Source organism: Bubalus kerabau, chromosome 23 (assembly GCF_029407905.1).
Source record: "Bubalus kerabau isolate K-KA32 ecotype Philippines breed swamp buffalo chromosome 23, PCC_UOA_SB_1v2, whole genome shotgun sequence".
Lineage (NCBI taxonomy): Eukaryota > Metazoa > Chordata > Mammalia > Artiodactyla > Bovidae > Bubalus > Bubalus kerabau.
Window position 1 is genome coordinate 13,999,055 of NC_073646.1, and position 12,889 is coordinate 14,011,943.

General features: G+C 37.8%; 1 protein-coding gene across 4 annotated transcripts in view; it reads left to right on the forward strand.

Annotated features, from left to right (window-relative positions):
- MRTFB (myocardin related transcription factor B) overlaps positions 1-12,889 on the forward strand; it is a 319,142-nt gene that overhangs the window by 126,509 nt on the left and 179,744 nt on the right. Inside the window, exon 1 of one of the 4 annotated variants that reach the window (XM_055562736.1) lies at positions 381-8,496. The exons of the other annotated variants lie outside the window; for them this stretch is intronic. The gene's annotated coding sequence lies outside the window, so the exon portion shown is untranslated. Of the gene's footprint in view, positions 1-380; positions 8,497-12,889 lie in introns of those variants that run through there. 4 annotated transcript variants of the gene reach the window in all.

Consider the following 12,889-nt stretch of genomic DNA (forward strand, 5'->3'; position numbering starts at 1 on the left):
GTTCGTCAGCAGCCCTTACGGATGGTGGTGCACAGCGGCCCTTGAGAGAAGAGGCCTGACTCTCTCATGCCGCGGGGCCCAGGGCTCATCAGGGCCACTCCTCTGCTGCATCGCTTTCACATATGCCGTATCTCCACTCCTTAGTTCTTGGATGTTTTTGATAACTAATAAATATAATTTTGTCATATATGATAATATTACTTTGTCATATAATTTTATTACTGTATCATTCATGATGAAAGTGAAAAGGAGAGTGAAAAAGTTGGCTTAAAACCCAACATTCAAAAAATGAAGATCATGGCATCAGGTCCCATCACTTCATGGGAAATAGATGGGGAAACAATGGAAACAGTGAGAGACTTTGTTTTGGGGGGCTCCAAAATCACTGCACATGGTGACTGCAGCCATGAAATTAAAAGACGCTTGCTCCTTGGAAGAAAAACTATGACCAACCTAGACAGCATATTAAAAAGCAGAGACATTACTTTGCCAACAAAGATCCACCTAATCAAAGCTATGGTTTTTCCAGTAGTCATGTATGGATGTGAGAGTTGGATTATAAAGAAAGCTGAATGCCAAAGAATTGATGCTTTTGAACTGTGGTGTTGGAGAAGACTCTTGAGAGTCCCTTGGACTGCAAGGAGATCCAAGCAGTCCATCCTAAAGGAAATCAGTCCTGAATATTCATTGGAAGGACTGATGCTAAAGCTGAAACTCCAGTACTTTGGCCACCTGATGCAAAGAACTGACTCATTTGAAAAGACCCTGATGCTGGGAAAGATTGAAGGCAGGAGGAGAAGGGAACAACAGAGGATGAGATGGTTGGATGGCATCACTGACTTGATGGACCTAAGTTTGAGCAAGCTCTGGGAGTTGGTGATGGACAGGGAAGCCTGGCATATTGCAGTCCATGGGGTTGCTAAGAGTCGGACACAACTGAGCGACTGAACTGAAAAATAATTATAAAAGGAACATTAAATAATGGGGGAGGAGGAACATCCAAATAGTTTACCTCTACCCAGATTTAGTCTAATTAAGGAAGGATTTGTCTGAGTTATGGAAAGTTTAAAACAATTGAAATGCACCTCTGATTAAGTGTGTGTAGAATTTAGGCTAATGTGTTGCTTAGCAGTTGTAAAGACTGGTGGTTCTAAATAATATATGCATACTCTGTATGTAAACTGACATTTCTAATGGACTTTAGCTGTGGTTTCTGTAGTTTAAGTAGCTGATGAATCTTGATTATGCTCTCAGTAAACAGTCTTTCTCATTAGACAGAGAATGCAGACACTTTTCAACCAGCGCTTGCTTCTGTGTTTGTCACACCTGAATTTAATAAGTTTTATTCTGAATCTCCGAAGTAGTGAAATAGTGTGCAGAAACGCTCTTAAGGGTGGAAGTGTGTGGTTTGTAGGCTTCTTTTACAGATGTGTTGCCATGAAACCTTGTATATAGAAGAGCTCATCTTCAGATGGCAGTAAGAGGTCTGGACTGGCCCTCACACAAGCTCAAGGAGCTCCATTTGAAACCGTTGTTCAGGCTGTTGTGAATGAAAGGTCGAGTCTGGGGAGGAATGAAGGATAAATTGTCCATATATCCTATTTGTTAATACTTTATACTGTATTATTTACTTACGTGAAAAACACGGGTGCAATTTAAAATGTTTGACACCACCATACACATGGTCAAAGGTAATAATCACACTGGCAGCTACTGTACCTCATAACTTTAAGGCATTCTTTTCATCTTAGAGGAAAGACCTTGCCTGACTTGCCAAGATTATGATAATGAAGGGTACCCAAAAGCCAAAGCGAGGAAGAGAAATTATCCTATATACCTAGTCCTGTCAACAGTGTCGTTCTCTCTTCCGTGTTAAGACATAGTCTGATTAAAGTGAGTTAGAGAATAATAATCACACTGAGAATAAACCACCAGTGCTCAAGGTTGTAACAGTCCCCGTTCTCAGACAGGTGTGGTCCCTGTGGGGGCCTGGCTGGGAGACTCACTGCTAAGGAGTTCACGGTTTCTTCTGTTCATCATGGGGAATAGCTCTGTCATCTTGGGCAGGTTCTTAAGGTCATTGATGCTCTACCAGTCTGTGAAATGCTTCATCACAGAATTGCCAAGAGGGCAAGTGGAAATGGCTGCATCTGAAGTGGTTAGCACTGTGCCTGGCATGTTATAAATCGTCAGTAGATGTTAGGTGACGGACATTAACAAGGCAGCAGTAATGGACGGAGGAGATGCTGTGAAGAAGCACAGATTCAGCTCTCAGCTTTAGTGAAACTCCACTGTGACAGGTGTCATTCTACCTTTTTAATTAAAGTAAATATTGGAGGCGAGTTGGAAAAGCTTCATAATGAAAACCTTGTTTACTCTCAGCTGTTGAATGTCTCTCTTTTTTTTGGACATGTCCTACCCGTTTACCTTAAAAATTTTTATTTTCATTTTTACAAATCTGAAAAACGAAAAGTTAAAATTACAGAATATGCTGGTTGGTTTTTCGTCTTTCATTTTAATGATCATTGCTTCTCTACAGGAATGAAAATATTCACAAACTGTGCTCACAGAACTTGTGGTCTGGAATGCCGTGGTTACCGAATATTTAGGAGCCACCAGGGAAGTCTGTTTAGGAGATTAGCGGTGTTTAATGTGGATGTGAGTTTGGATATGATGTGTTTAGAACATGTGACAGAATCAATGTCAGTCAGAATTTACCAAAAGCTTATCACCTGATAAAATTGTTCCTTTGAGAACAGAAAACATGATAGTTCAAAGACAGCTTAAAATTTTTAGGAAAGGAATAACAGTTTCTAGGGAAATCTGAAGCACAGTACATCAACGGTTTTCTCTAACAAGGGATATTTATTGAATTTTTTTGTCCATTGCATGAGTTCATTGGATTCTTTTATTAAAAAAAATCCTAAAAGAGGAGCACCACTGCACAAGAGAAAATATAATATAGATTTTCAAATGGATGCCCTTGATAAGCTGTAAACTATCGTATATATTAATGGCAAGAGGTGTGGACCTATTGAGTTTTGTTTGTGATGAATAAATAAGCTTATATCTTCTGTCAGATGTAATTACCATCTTTGGTCCAACTGACATGGCATTCTCTAAAATCAGCAGAAGAGGATGTGCTATGGCGCAGTATCTTGTCTGATACTAACAGGGACTTGACTTAAAGCTGCCTAGTTGTTATAGATAGTTAATTAATTACTTATGGGTCTTGCTACGTGCTTTTCACATCTTTTTATACTTCTAAACTGCCAGAATCTCTTAGAGATGACAAGTTCCACTCTGTGTATGGAAGTACTTTTTTTTTTTTAACATTTGTCCTGAATTCACTTAGGTTTCAAAAGATACCTTTGTTCTGGAATTTTAAGCTGTCAGTGTATAATTCTTTATTCATCTTATCACTGGCATTTATTATTTTAACTTTATATTAGAAGAAGAATCATCCTGTTTCCATTGATATTCTTTAGTTGTATTATTTAAATGCAGTGACTAAAATCTTACAGACTAGATGCAGAATGGCTTTGCAATTTGCTGCTGACCATGCTGCCTGAAACCCAGAACGTACGACAATGACAGACAGAGTACATGTGCAGTAAATGTTTATTTGAATTAATGAATTGCTCTAGGCTAGCTTGCGGTTATAATATTTTCAAAATTAAGTGACCAAGCATTCAGTACTGGTAGTTTAGCTAAACATTTGGGCTTTGTTTGAAGCCAATAAACAGACCGCCGTGTAATCCAGGGAGACCAGTCTGTTCACTTTTCCGTCCAATAGTAATTTACTTTTACAGTTGTGTTTATATAGAGTAAAGGTCAAAAGAAAAGATGTATTTGAGGCAGTTATATCAATTGCTTCACTGCAATGAAAGATTTTCAATATGCTAATGAAAAAGGGGCAATTTAGAATGGATATTGTAAAATATAAGCAGTTACTTTTTCTCCAGCTTTATTGAGGCGTAATTGACCTGCAGTAAATGGCATGTGTTTAAAGTGTACGATTTCATCTGTTCTGACAAACACAGACACCCTTGAAACCTTCAACCACAATAAGAACATTGAAAGTACCCATGGCCGGCGAAAGGTTCTTTGTGCTCTTGGTAATGCCCCCCTCACACTCTTCTGCTTATATCTCCATGCCGCCACTGACCTGTTGCTGTAGATTAGTTTGCCTGTTCTAGGTTTTATGTAAGTGGATTTATGTACTCTGTACTCATTTTTGCCTAGCTTCTTTCACTCAGTGTAACTATTTCAGGCTTCATTCATGTTGCTGAGTGTATCAGTAGTTTTTCCCTTTATTCCTGAGAAATACAGATACTCCACAGTTTGTGTATGTATTCACTGTTGATGGTCATCTGGGTGTTTCCAGTACAGACTATTATAAATAAAGCTGATCTGAAAGTTTATATACAAGTCTTTGTAGGGACATGTGCTTTCTTTTCTCTTAGGCAGATACCTAGGAGTGGGATGGCTCTATCCTGTGGTAGGTTATGTTCAAGTATTTTAAAACCATCAAATTGTTTTTCAAGTTGTCATGTCCTTTTACATTTATCACCAGCAGTGCATGAGAGTTCCAGTTACTCCACATCTCTGTCAGCAGTTAATATGGTCAGTCTTTTTAATTCTAGTCATTCTAACAAATGTGTCGTGGTATTATCTCATTGTGCTTTTAATTTGCATTTTCCTAATGACTAATGTGTTGAGTACTTTTTTATGTGCTAATTTGCCATTTCTCTGTGAAAGGTCAGATCTATTATTCATTGATTATATTTTTTGTTTTCTTATTGCTGAGTTTTGAGAGTTCTTTGTAAATTCTATATATAGATTCTTTATTAGATAAATGATCTGCAAATATTTTCTCCAAGTCTGATTTGTCTTTTAATTTTCTTAACGGTGTTTTTCAAAGAGCAAAAGTTCTTAAGTTTGATGTTCAGTTTATCAGTTTTTCTAATTTATGGGTTATGCTTTTGTTATCATATTTAAGATATCTTTACCTAATCCTTGATCATAGAGATTATCTCCTGTTGTCTTGTAGAAGTTTCATAGTTTTAGGCTTTTACATTTAGGGATGTGATCCATTTTGACTTAATTTTTGCGTGTGATACAAGGTGTGATGAGAGTTCGTATTTTTTGCATATGGATATCTGGTTGTTCCAGCACCATCTGTTGAAGTGACCATTCTTTCTTCACTGAATTGCCTTTGCACCTTAGTCAAAAGTCACTTGTGGTCTATTTTGGAGTCTGTTTTGTTCCATTCGTCTTTTGTCTGCCGTTATGCCTCTACTATCTGGTCCCATCACTTCATGGGAAATAGATGGGGAAACAGTGTCAGACTTTATTTTTTTGGGCTCCAAAATCACTGCAGATGGTGGCTGCAGCCATGAAATTAAAAGACACTTACTCCTTGGAAGAAAAGTTATGACCAACCTAGATAGCATATTGAAAAGCAGAGACATTACTTTGCCAACTAAGGTCTGTCTAGTCAAGGCTATGGTTTTTCCAGTGGTCATGTATGGATGTGAGAGTTGGACTGTGAAGAAGGTGGAGCACCAAAGAATTGATGCTTTTGAACTGTGGTGTTGGAGAAGACTCTTGAGAGTCCCTTGGACTGCAGGGAGATCCATACCAGTCCATTCTAAAGGAGATCGGTCCTGGGTGTTCTTTGGAAGGACTGATGCTAAAGCTGAAACTCCAGTACTTTGGCCACCTCATGCGAAGAGTTGACTCATTGGAAAAGACCCTGATGCTGGGAGGGATTGGGGGCAGGAGGAAAAGGGGATGGCAGAGGATGAGATGGCTGGATGGCATCACTGACTCGATAGTCATGAGTTTGAGTGAACTCTGGGAGTTGGTGATGGACAGGAAGGCCTGGCGTGTTGCGATTCATGGGGTCGCAAAGAGTTGGACACGACATAGCGACTGAACTGAACTGAACTGATGCTGTCTTATGGAGAAGACAATGGCACCCCACTCCAGTACTCTTGCCTGGAAAATCCCATGGATGGAGGAGCCTGGTAGGCTGCAGTCCATGGGGTCGCTAAGAGTCAGACACGACTGAGCAACTTCACTTTCCACTTTCATGCATTGGAGAAGGAAATGGCAACCCACTCCAGTGTTCTTGCCTGGAGAATCCCATGGACGGAGAAGCCTAGTAGGCTGCAGTCCATGGGGTTGAACAAAACTAAATGAACAACAAAAAACAATCAAAATACAATCCATTCAGTCAAACACGACCGAAGCGACTTAGCAGCAGCAGCAGTATACTCAGGCTTGAAATTTGGTAGTATTAGTCCTCCAACTTTGTACATTTTTTTCAAAGTTGTTTTGGCTATCCATATAAAATTTAGCATCAGCCTATCAACGTATACAAAACAGCCTTTGAGACTTTGTTCGGGATTGTACTGAATCTGTATGTCAATTTGGACTTCCCAAAATGAAAAATGGAAACAGTGACAGACTTTATTTTCTTGGGCTCCAAAGTCACTGAAGATGGTGATTGCAGCCATGAAATTAAAAGATAATTGCTCCTTGGAAGAAAAGCTATGACAAACCTAGACAGCATATTAAAAAGCAGAAACATCACTTTACCAACAATGGTCTGTATAGTCAAAACTATGGTTTTTCCAGTAGTTGTGTGAGATGTGAGAGTTGGACCATAAAGAAGGCTAAATGCTGAAGTATTGAACTGTGGTGCTGGAGAAGACTCTTGAGAGTCACTTGGATAGCAAGATCAAACCAGTCAATCATAAAGGAAATCAACCCTGAAAATTCATTCGAAGGACTGACGCTGAAGCTGAAGCTTCAGTACTTTGGCCACCTGATGTGAAGAGCGAACTCATTGGAAAAGACCCTGATGCTGGGAAAGATTGAGGGCAGAAGAAGGAGGGGACGACAGAGGATGAGATGGTTGGATGGCATCACTGACTCAGTGGACATGAGTTTGAGCAAACTCCAGAAGATAGTGAAGGACAGGGAAGTCTGGTGTGCTGCTGTTCATTGGATTGCAAAGAGTTGAACAAGACTAAATGGACAACAAAAAACAAAGATGGCACTAGTGGTAAAGAACCTGCCTGCCAATGTAGGAGACATAAGAGATGCGGGTTTGATTACTGGGTCAGGAAGATCCCCTGGGGGAGGACACAGCAACACACTCTAGTTCTCTTGACTGGAGAATCCCATGGACAGAGGAGCCCTCGCGTGCTACAGTCCTTAGGGTCTCAAAGAGTTGGACACTACTGAAGCAGCCTAGCACGTATGCATTTGTATGTCAGTTTGGAGAGAATTGACTTCTTAGAACAGTATTAAGTCTTCCAGCCCATGAAGATGTTTTATTTCTCTCCTTTATGAGATTAATTTCTCTCAGCAGTGTTTTAAAGTACAGATCTTGCATATCTTTTGCCAGATTTAGGCTTATTTTATGCATTTTGGCCTTATTATAAGTGGTATTTTTTAAAATGTCAGTATAAAATTGTTAATTACAATTCAGAAATACAGTACAATTTATGAAAATACAATTTGATATGTATATATTGGGATAGCCAAAAGATTCATTGAGTTTTTTCCATAAGATGACTCTGGTAATGCTTAATTGTCTTTAACTTCATACAAAACAATTTTCTTAGATTGTATTTTGATAGCTATCATCAGTGTGCATTAAAAAAAACTTAAATTGGTGAATTTTTGTGTAGTCATTTTAGTATTGAAGATGGAAGGAAAAAAAGCAACATTTTTGGTGTGTTATGCTTTATTATTTCAAGAAAGGTCAAAACAACTGAAATGCAAAAAAAAAGATTATAGCATATGGAGAAGATGCTGTGATTGAAAGTGTCAAAAGTGGTTTGTGGTTTCATGCTGGAGATTTATCACTGAATTCAAGTAGGCCAGTTGGAGTTAATAATGATCAAATCAAGACATTAATTGAGAACAGTCTGTGTTACACCCTTCTGGAGACAGCTGACATACTCGAAATATCTGTATCAAGTGTTGAAAATCATTTGCATTGGCTTGGTTATGTTAATCACTTTGATGTTTGGGTTAAGTTAAACAAACAAAAACGAAAAAACCTCCTTGACTGAATTTCCACATGTGAGTCTTTACTAAAATATAATGAAAATGTTCCATTTTTAAAACAAATTGTGATGGGCAATGAAAAGTGAATACTGTACAATAATGTGGAATGGAAGTTAACAGGGGACAAGCAAAATGAGCCGGCACCAACCACATCAAAGACCGGTCTTCATCCAAAGAAGGTGATCTTGTGTATATGGTGGGATTGGAAGGGAGTTCTCTATTACGAGCTCCTTCTGGAAAACCAAGCAGATCCAACGAGTACTGCTCCCAATTAGACCAACTGAAAGCAGCACTCGAAGAGAAGCATCCAGAATTAGTCAACAGAAAACGCATGATCCTCCCTCAGGATAATGCAAGACCACATGTTTCTTTGATGACCAGGCAAAAACTGTTATTACAACTTGGTTGGTAAGTTCTGATTCATCTGCCATATTCACCAGACATTGCACCTTTGGATGTCCATTTATTTTGGTCTTTACAAAATTCTCCTAATGGAAAAAATTTCAGTTCCTTGGAAGACTGTAAAAGGCACCTGAAACAGTTCTTTACTCAAAAATATAAAATGTTTTGGGAAGATGAAATTATGAAGTTGCCTGGAAAATGGCAGAAGGTAATGGAACAAAATGATGAATATGTTGTTCAATAAAGTTCTTGGTGAAAATGAAAAATGTGTTTTATTTTTACTTAAACTGAAGGAACTTTTTGGGCAGCCCAGTAGATCTTATATCCTGCAACTGTGCTAAACTCACTTATTTTCTAGGGTCTGTTACATTCTCTATATAAATAATTGTTATTCCTCGTCTTAGAGGGAAATTATTCAGTTTTTCATCATTAAGTGTGATGTTACCTGTAGTTTTTTTGGGATTCTCTTTATGAGATTGAGGAAATTCTCTTCTTAGTTCGTTAAGAGTTTGTTTTCTCAGGAATGGATTTTGTTAGGTATGTTTCTGCATTTATTGGGATAATTGTATAATTTTTATTAGTTTGTTAATATGGTAAATTACATTGAATATATTTCAGATTGTAAACCAGCCCTGCATTCCTTGGATAAACCCCATGAGGTCATGATATATTATCCTTTTTATGTATTGCTGGGTTTGATTTGCTAAAATTTTGTTTCCAATTTTTGCATCTGTGTTCATGAGGGACATAATAGCTTCTTGTAATGTCTGCTTATCTTCAGTATTAGGTTAATGCTGACTTCATAGAATAAATTGGAAATTATTTCCTCCTGTTCAGTTTTCTGAAAGAATTGGTAATTTTCTTTTCCTTTAGTGTTTGTTAAGAGTTCATGAATAAGGCCATCTGGATCCAGAGTTTTCTTTGAGGGAGGATTTTAAACTATAAATTAAATTTTAGAAATAGATTCAGGGCAAAAAAAAAAAATAGATCTGGTTCTATTCAGGTTATCTGTTTCTTTTTGAGTGAGTTTTGGTATTTTGTATTTTTCAAAGAGTTTGTCCATTTCATCTGTCAAATTTATTGCCATAAAAGTTTTTATTGTAGTCTCACATAATCTTTTTCATATCTAGAGTGTATGGTGATATCACCTCTGTTGTTCCTTATATTGATATGTAATTTGTGTCTTATTTCTTTTTTCCTGATCAGTCCATTTGGAGGCTTATCAAACTTATTTACCCAAAGAATCAGCTTCTGTTTCCTTTATTTCTCTTTTTAGAAATTTCACTGATTTTCTGCTGTAATCCTCATTCTTTTCCTTCCTTCTCCATACTGTGTGTATGTGTAATTTTAATTATTTTTCTTTTTTGCTAAATTTTTCTAATTTTATACAGTCTGGTTCTTTAAGGTCCAACTGATTTAGGTTGTTTCCTTCCCAAGATAATGGAGGATATTTAGGCTCAGAGAAGTGGAGACAACAGTTAAAATGCACAGCCCTCTATCCATTTTCTTAATGTCGTAAATGCTGTGATAGAGACAAGTAAAAATGCAATGGGAACATACAAGAAGAGAGATGAACCTGTGGAGAGTAAGAAGGCCTCTCTGGCGACTTTGATGTCCCAGGAGTTTTATTCTGTCGAGGTCTAGGATAAATCTGTAAGACCAAATGCAAAGTATTAGGTCCTACAGTTTATTCTGCATTGGTTGCCGATCTCCCTCTTGGTTGCTGTATTCCAAAAAATGAGTTAGAATATTCCAAGAGTAACTCTGTATATACCTAATACTCCCTTGGGGTTAATCGACAGATCTGCTCTTTATTTCTATTAAGACTGTTTGCAGTGGTCATGGGAACTCTGGCTGTAACAGTGGTGGCAGGTGTTGCTGACAAGAGTGTGTTGAATAGGAGGAAAACCTGGGGGCGGAATGTGAGGGGATTGTTAAAAAGATTTACATCGGTATCTCACTGCGAACTTAGTAACGCATATTTCTCAAACTATTCCTTGTTTAATAGGTTATAACTTTTAAAAAAGTAATTTTATCATTAAAAAGCCATAATTCTATAGTTATTTTATAAATGGAGTGAAACCAGCATAATGTAGTAACATCTCAGAGTCCATATTACAAGGTTGAGTTCTTCTCCAATCTGAATCAAGGTACTATATTTAGGGATTTTGAAAAATACATAACAGCTGTTTGCTGGGAGGCACTAATAGAACTTGTGGTCAAATGTAGGGAAGAAACAAAAGGGAAGAAAGTGGAGTTATTTTCAAGTGGCCACAAGGGCCAAGAATTATGTGTATTATTTTATTTTCTCTTAAAAAAAAAAGCAATGTGAACCTGAGCCTGTTTTTTTTTCTTTTTTTTAGATTATGGTTGGAAGCACAAGCTACTCCTTTAACTGGTTGCTTCTCAAAATTGAAAAATTTTCCATTCCATAAGTTTGTAGAGCAGAAAATAGCAGTGGGATTAAGTAGCTAGTTTTGATAGTGTCAGGACCGGAACCCAGACTCCTGAGTCAGACACCTGGATTCTAACACAGCTTCCCTCTTTTGTACTCTGTATAGCCATGAGTTTAGCTTAATGGTACTTTTCTTCTGGTTGTGGTTTAAATGAAAAACTGAATGAGTTATCACTCAGATGTTTAATACTATTTTGGGTAGGGGACCCATTTTCCTCTTCTCAAGGATAGAGGAAATAATTAAGGGTCATGCAGATAAGAAGCTACTCACAGTTCTTGTGTCTGAAAGTGATTCCATCTCATCCACTCCATCTACATTATTTTTTTAATTGACATATAGTTGATTTAAAATGTGTTAATTTCTGCTATGCAGCAAAGTGACTCAGTTATATACATATATACATTCTTCTTTATATTCTTTTCCACTGTGGTTTATCCAGGATATTGAATATAGTTCCCCGTGGTATACAGTCGGACCTTGTTGTCTACCCATCCTATATGTAATAGTTTTCATCTACTAACCCCAGACTCCCAATCCTTCCCTTCCCCTATCTCCCTTTCCCCTTGGCAATCGCAAGTCTGCCCTCTGTGTCAGTGAGTCTGCTTCTGTTTCGTAGATAGGTTCATTCGCGCCATGTTTTAGATATAAGTGGCATCATACGGTATTTATCTTTCTGTTCCTGACTTCACTTAGTATGATAATCTCTAGTTGCATTCATGTTGCTGCGAATGGCATTATCTCATTCTCTTTATATCCACTTTTAGAATTACAGGTCTTTTTTAATTGAACAAACATAACTGAATGTCCATGCATTGTCTGTCTTCCTAAAAAAATTTAAAGTCAGGGAATTGATCATGTCCATAGCCCAGCACCCAGCAAAATGCCTGATTGCAACTCCATCTTTATCGTTCATCTGTTAATGGATACTGGGCATTGTCTGTTTATTCGGATCAAGAGGAACCTATAAAGGCCTAGTTTGTGCAAATTATCTGGGCTGAGTGTATTTTCTCATTCTTTCCTTTTCACCATTTCGTAGAGATTCTGATGGATACTTCAGAGAGCTATATGACACAGCCTCCTAATTTATTCCCAAAATTCATGTTTGTCAGATGCAGCAGCACCCTGATGAGTGAACATGATGAATGAAGTGCATTGAGTAGGTGGATGTCTTTATTTTTCAGCAGGACAACGTAGTGAAGTTCTATTAGTCTATTCAGCTAACTGAATCTTAGCTTTTAAATGTATTAGCTATTTGAAGTCTTTGTTAAAAACTAAATTGTTGGATTTTCACCAACAATTATAAACCGAAGAGCATCCAATTTGTCAAAAAGAATAAAAACAAAACAAACAAAAATGAAAATTGTTTTTGTTAACACAGAATTATTTCCAGTGGTGAAGTCTGAAAAAGACAGATTTTTAAATGTAATCTTTAAGTGAAAGTGAAAATCACTCAGTCATGTCCGACTCTGTGACCGCATGGACTGTATAGTCCCTGGAATTCTCCAGGCTGGAATACTACAGAGGGTAGCCTTTCCCTTCTCCAGGGGATCTTCCCAACCCAGGGATCGAACCCAGGTCTCCTGCATTGCAGGTGGATTCTTTACCAGCTGAGCTACCAGGGAATCCCATAATCTTAAAGACACTTAAATGAGCTTTTCCTTTAAGATTTAATTAACTCATGAACTTGGACTCCACAGTCCATTTTTTTGCATAGCTGTCCCATTCACTGGGCAGCTTTCCCAGTTAGGATAGATGATCACTATATTTTGTGGCTTCCATGATGTAGAAATTATAGTTGAGTGTAGTTAACCCACCCTGGAGCTGAGGTGTATTTACATTTCTACTTTGTTATCCTTTTAAGGACTTTGGGCTGTCAAAGTAGCACCACTGCTTTTGTTGGTCAGATAATAAGGGGTAAAGGTAGTAGTGGCCAGGAGGAAGGA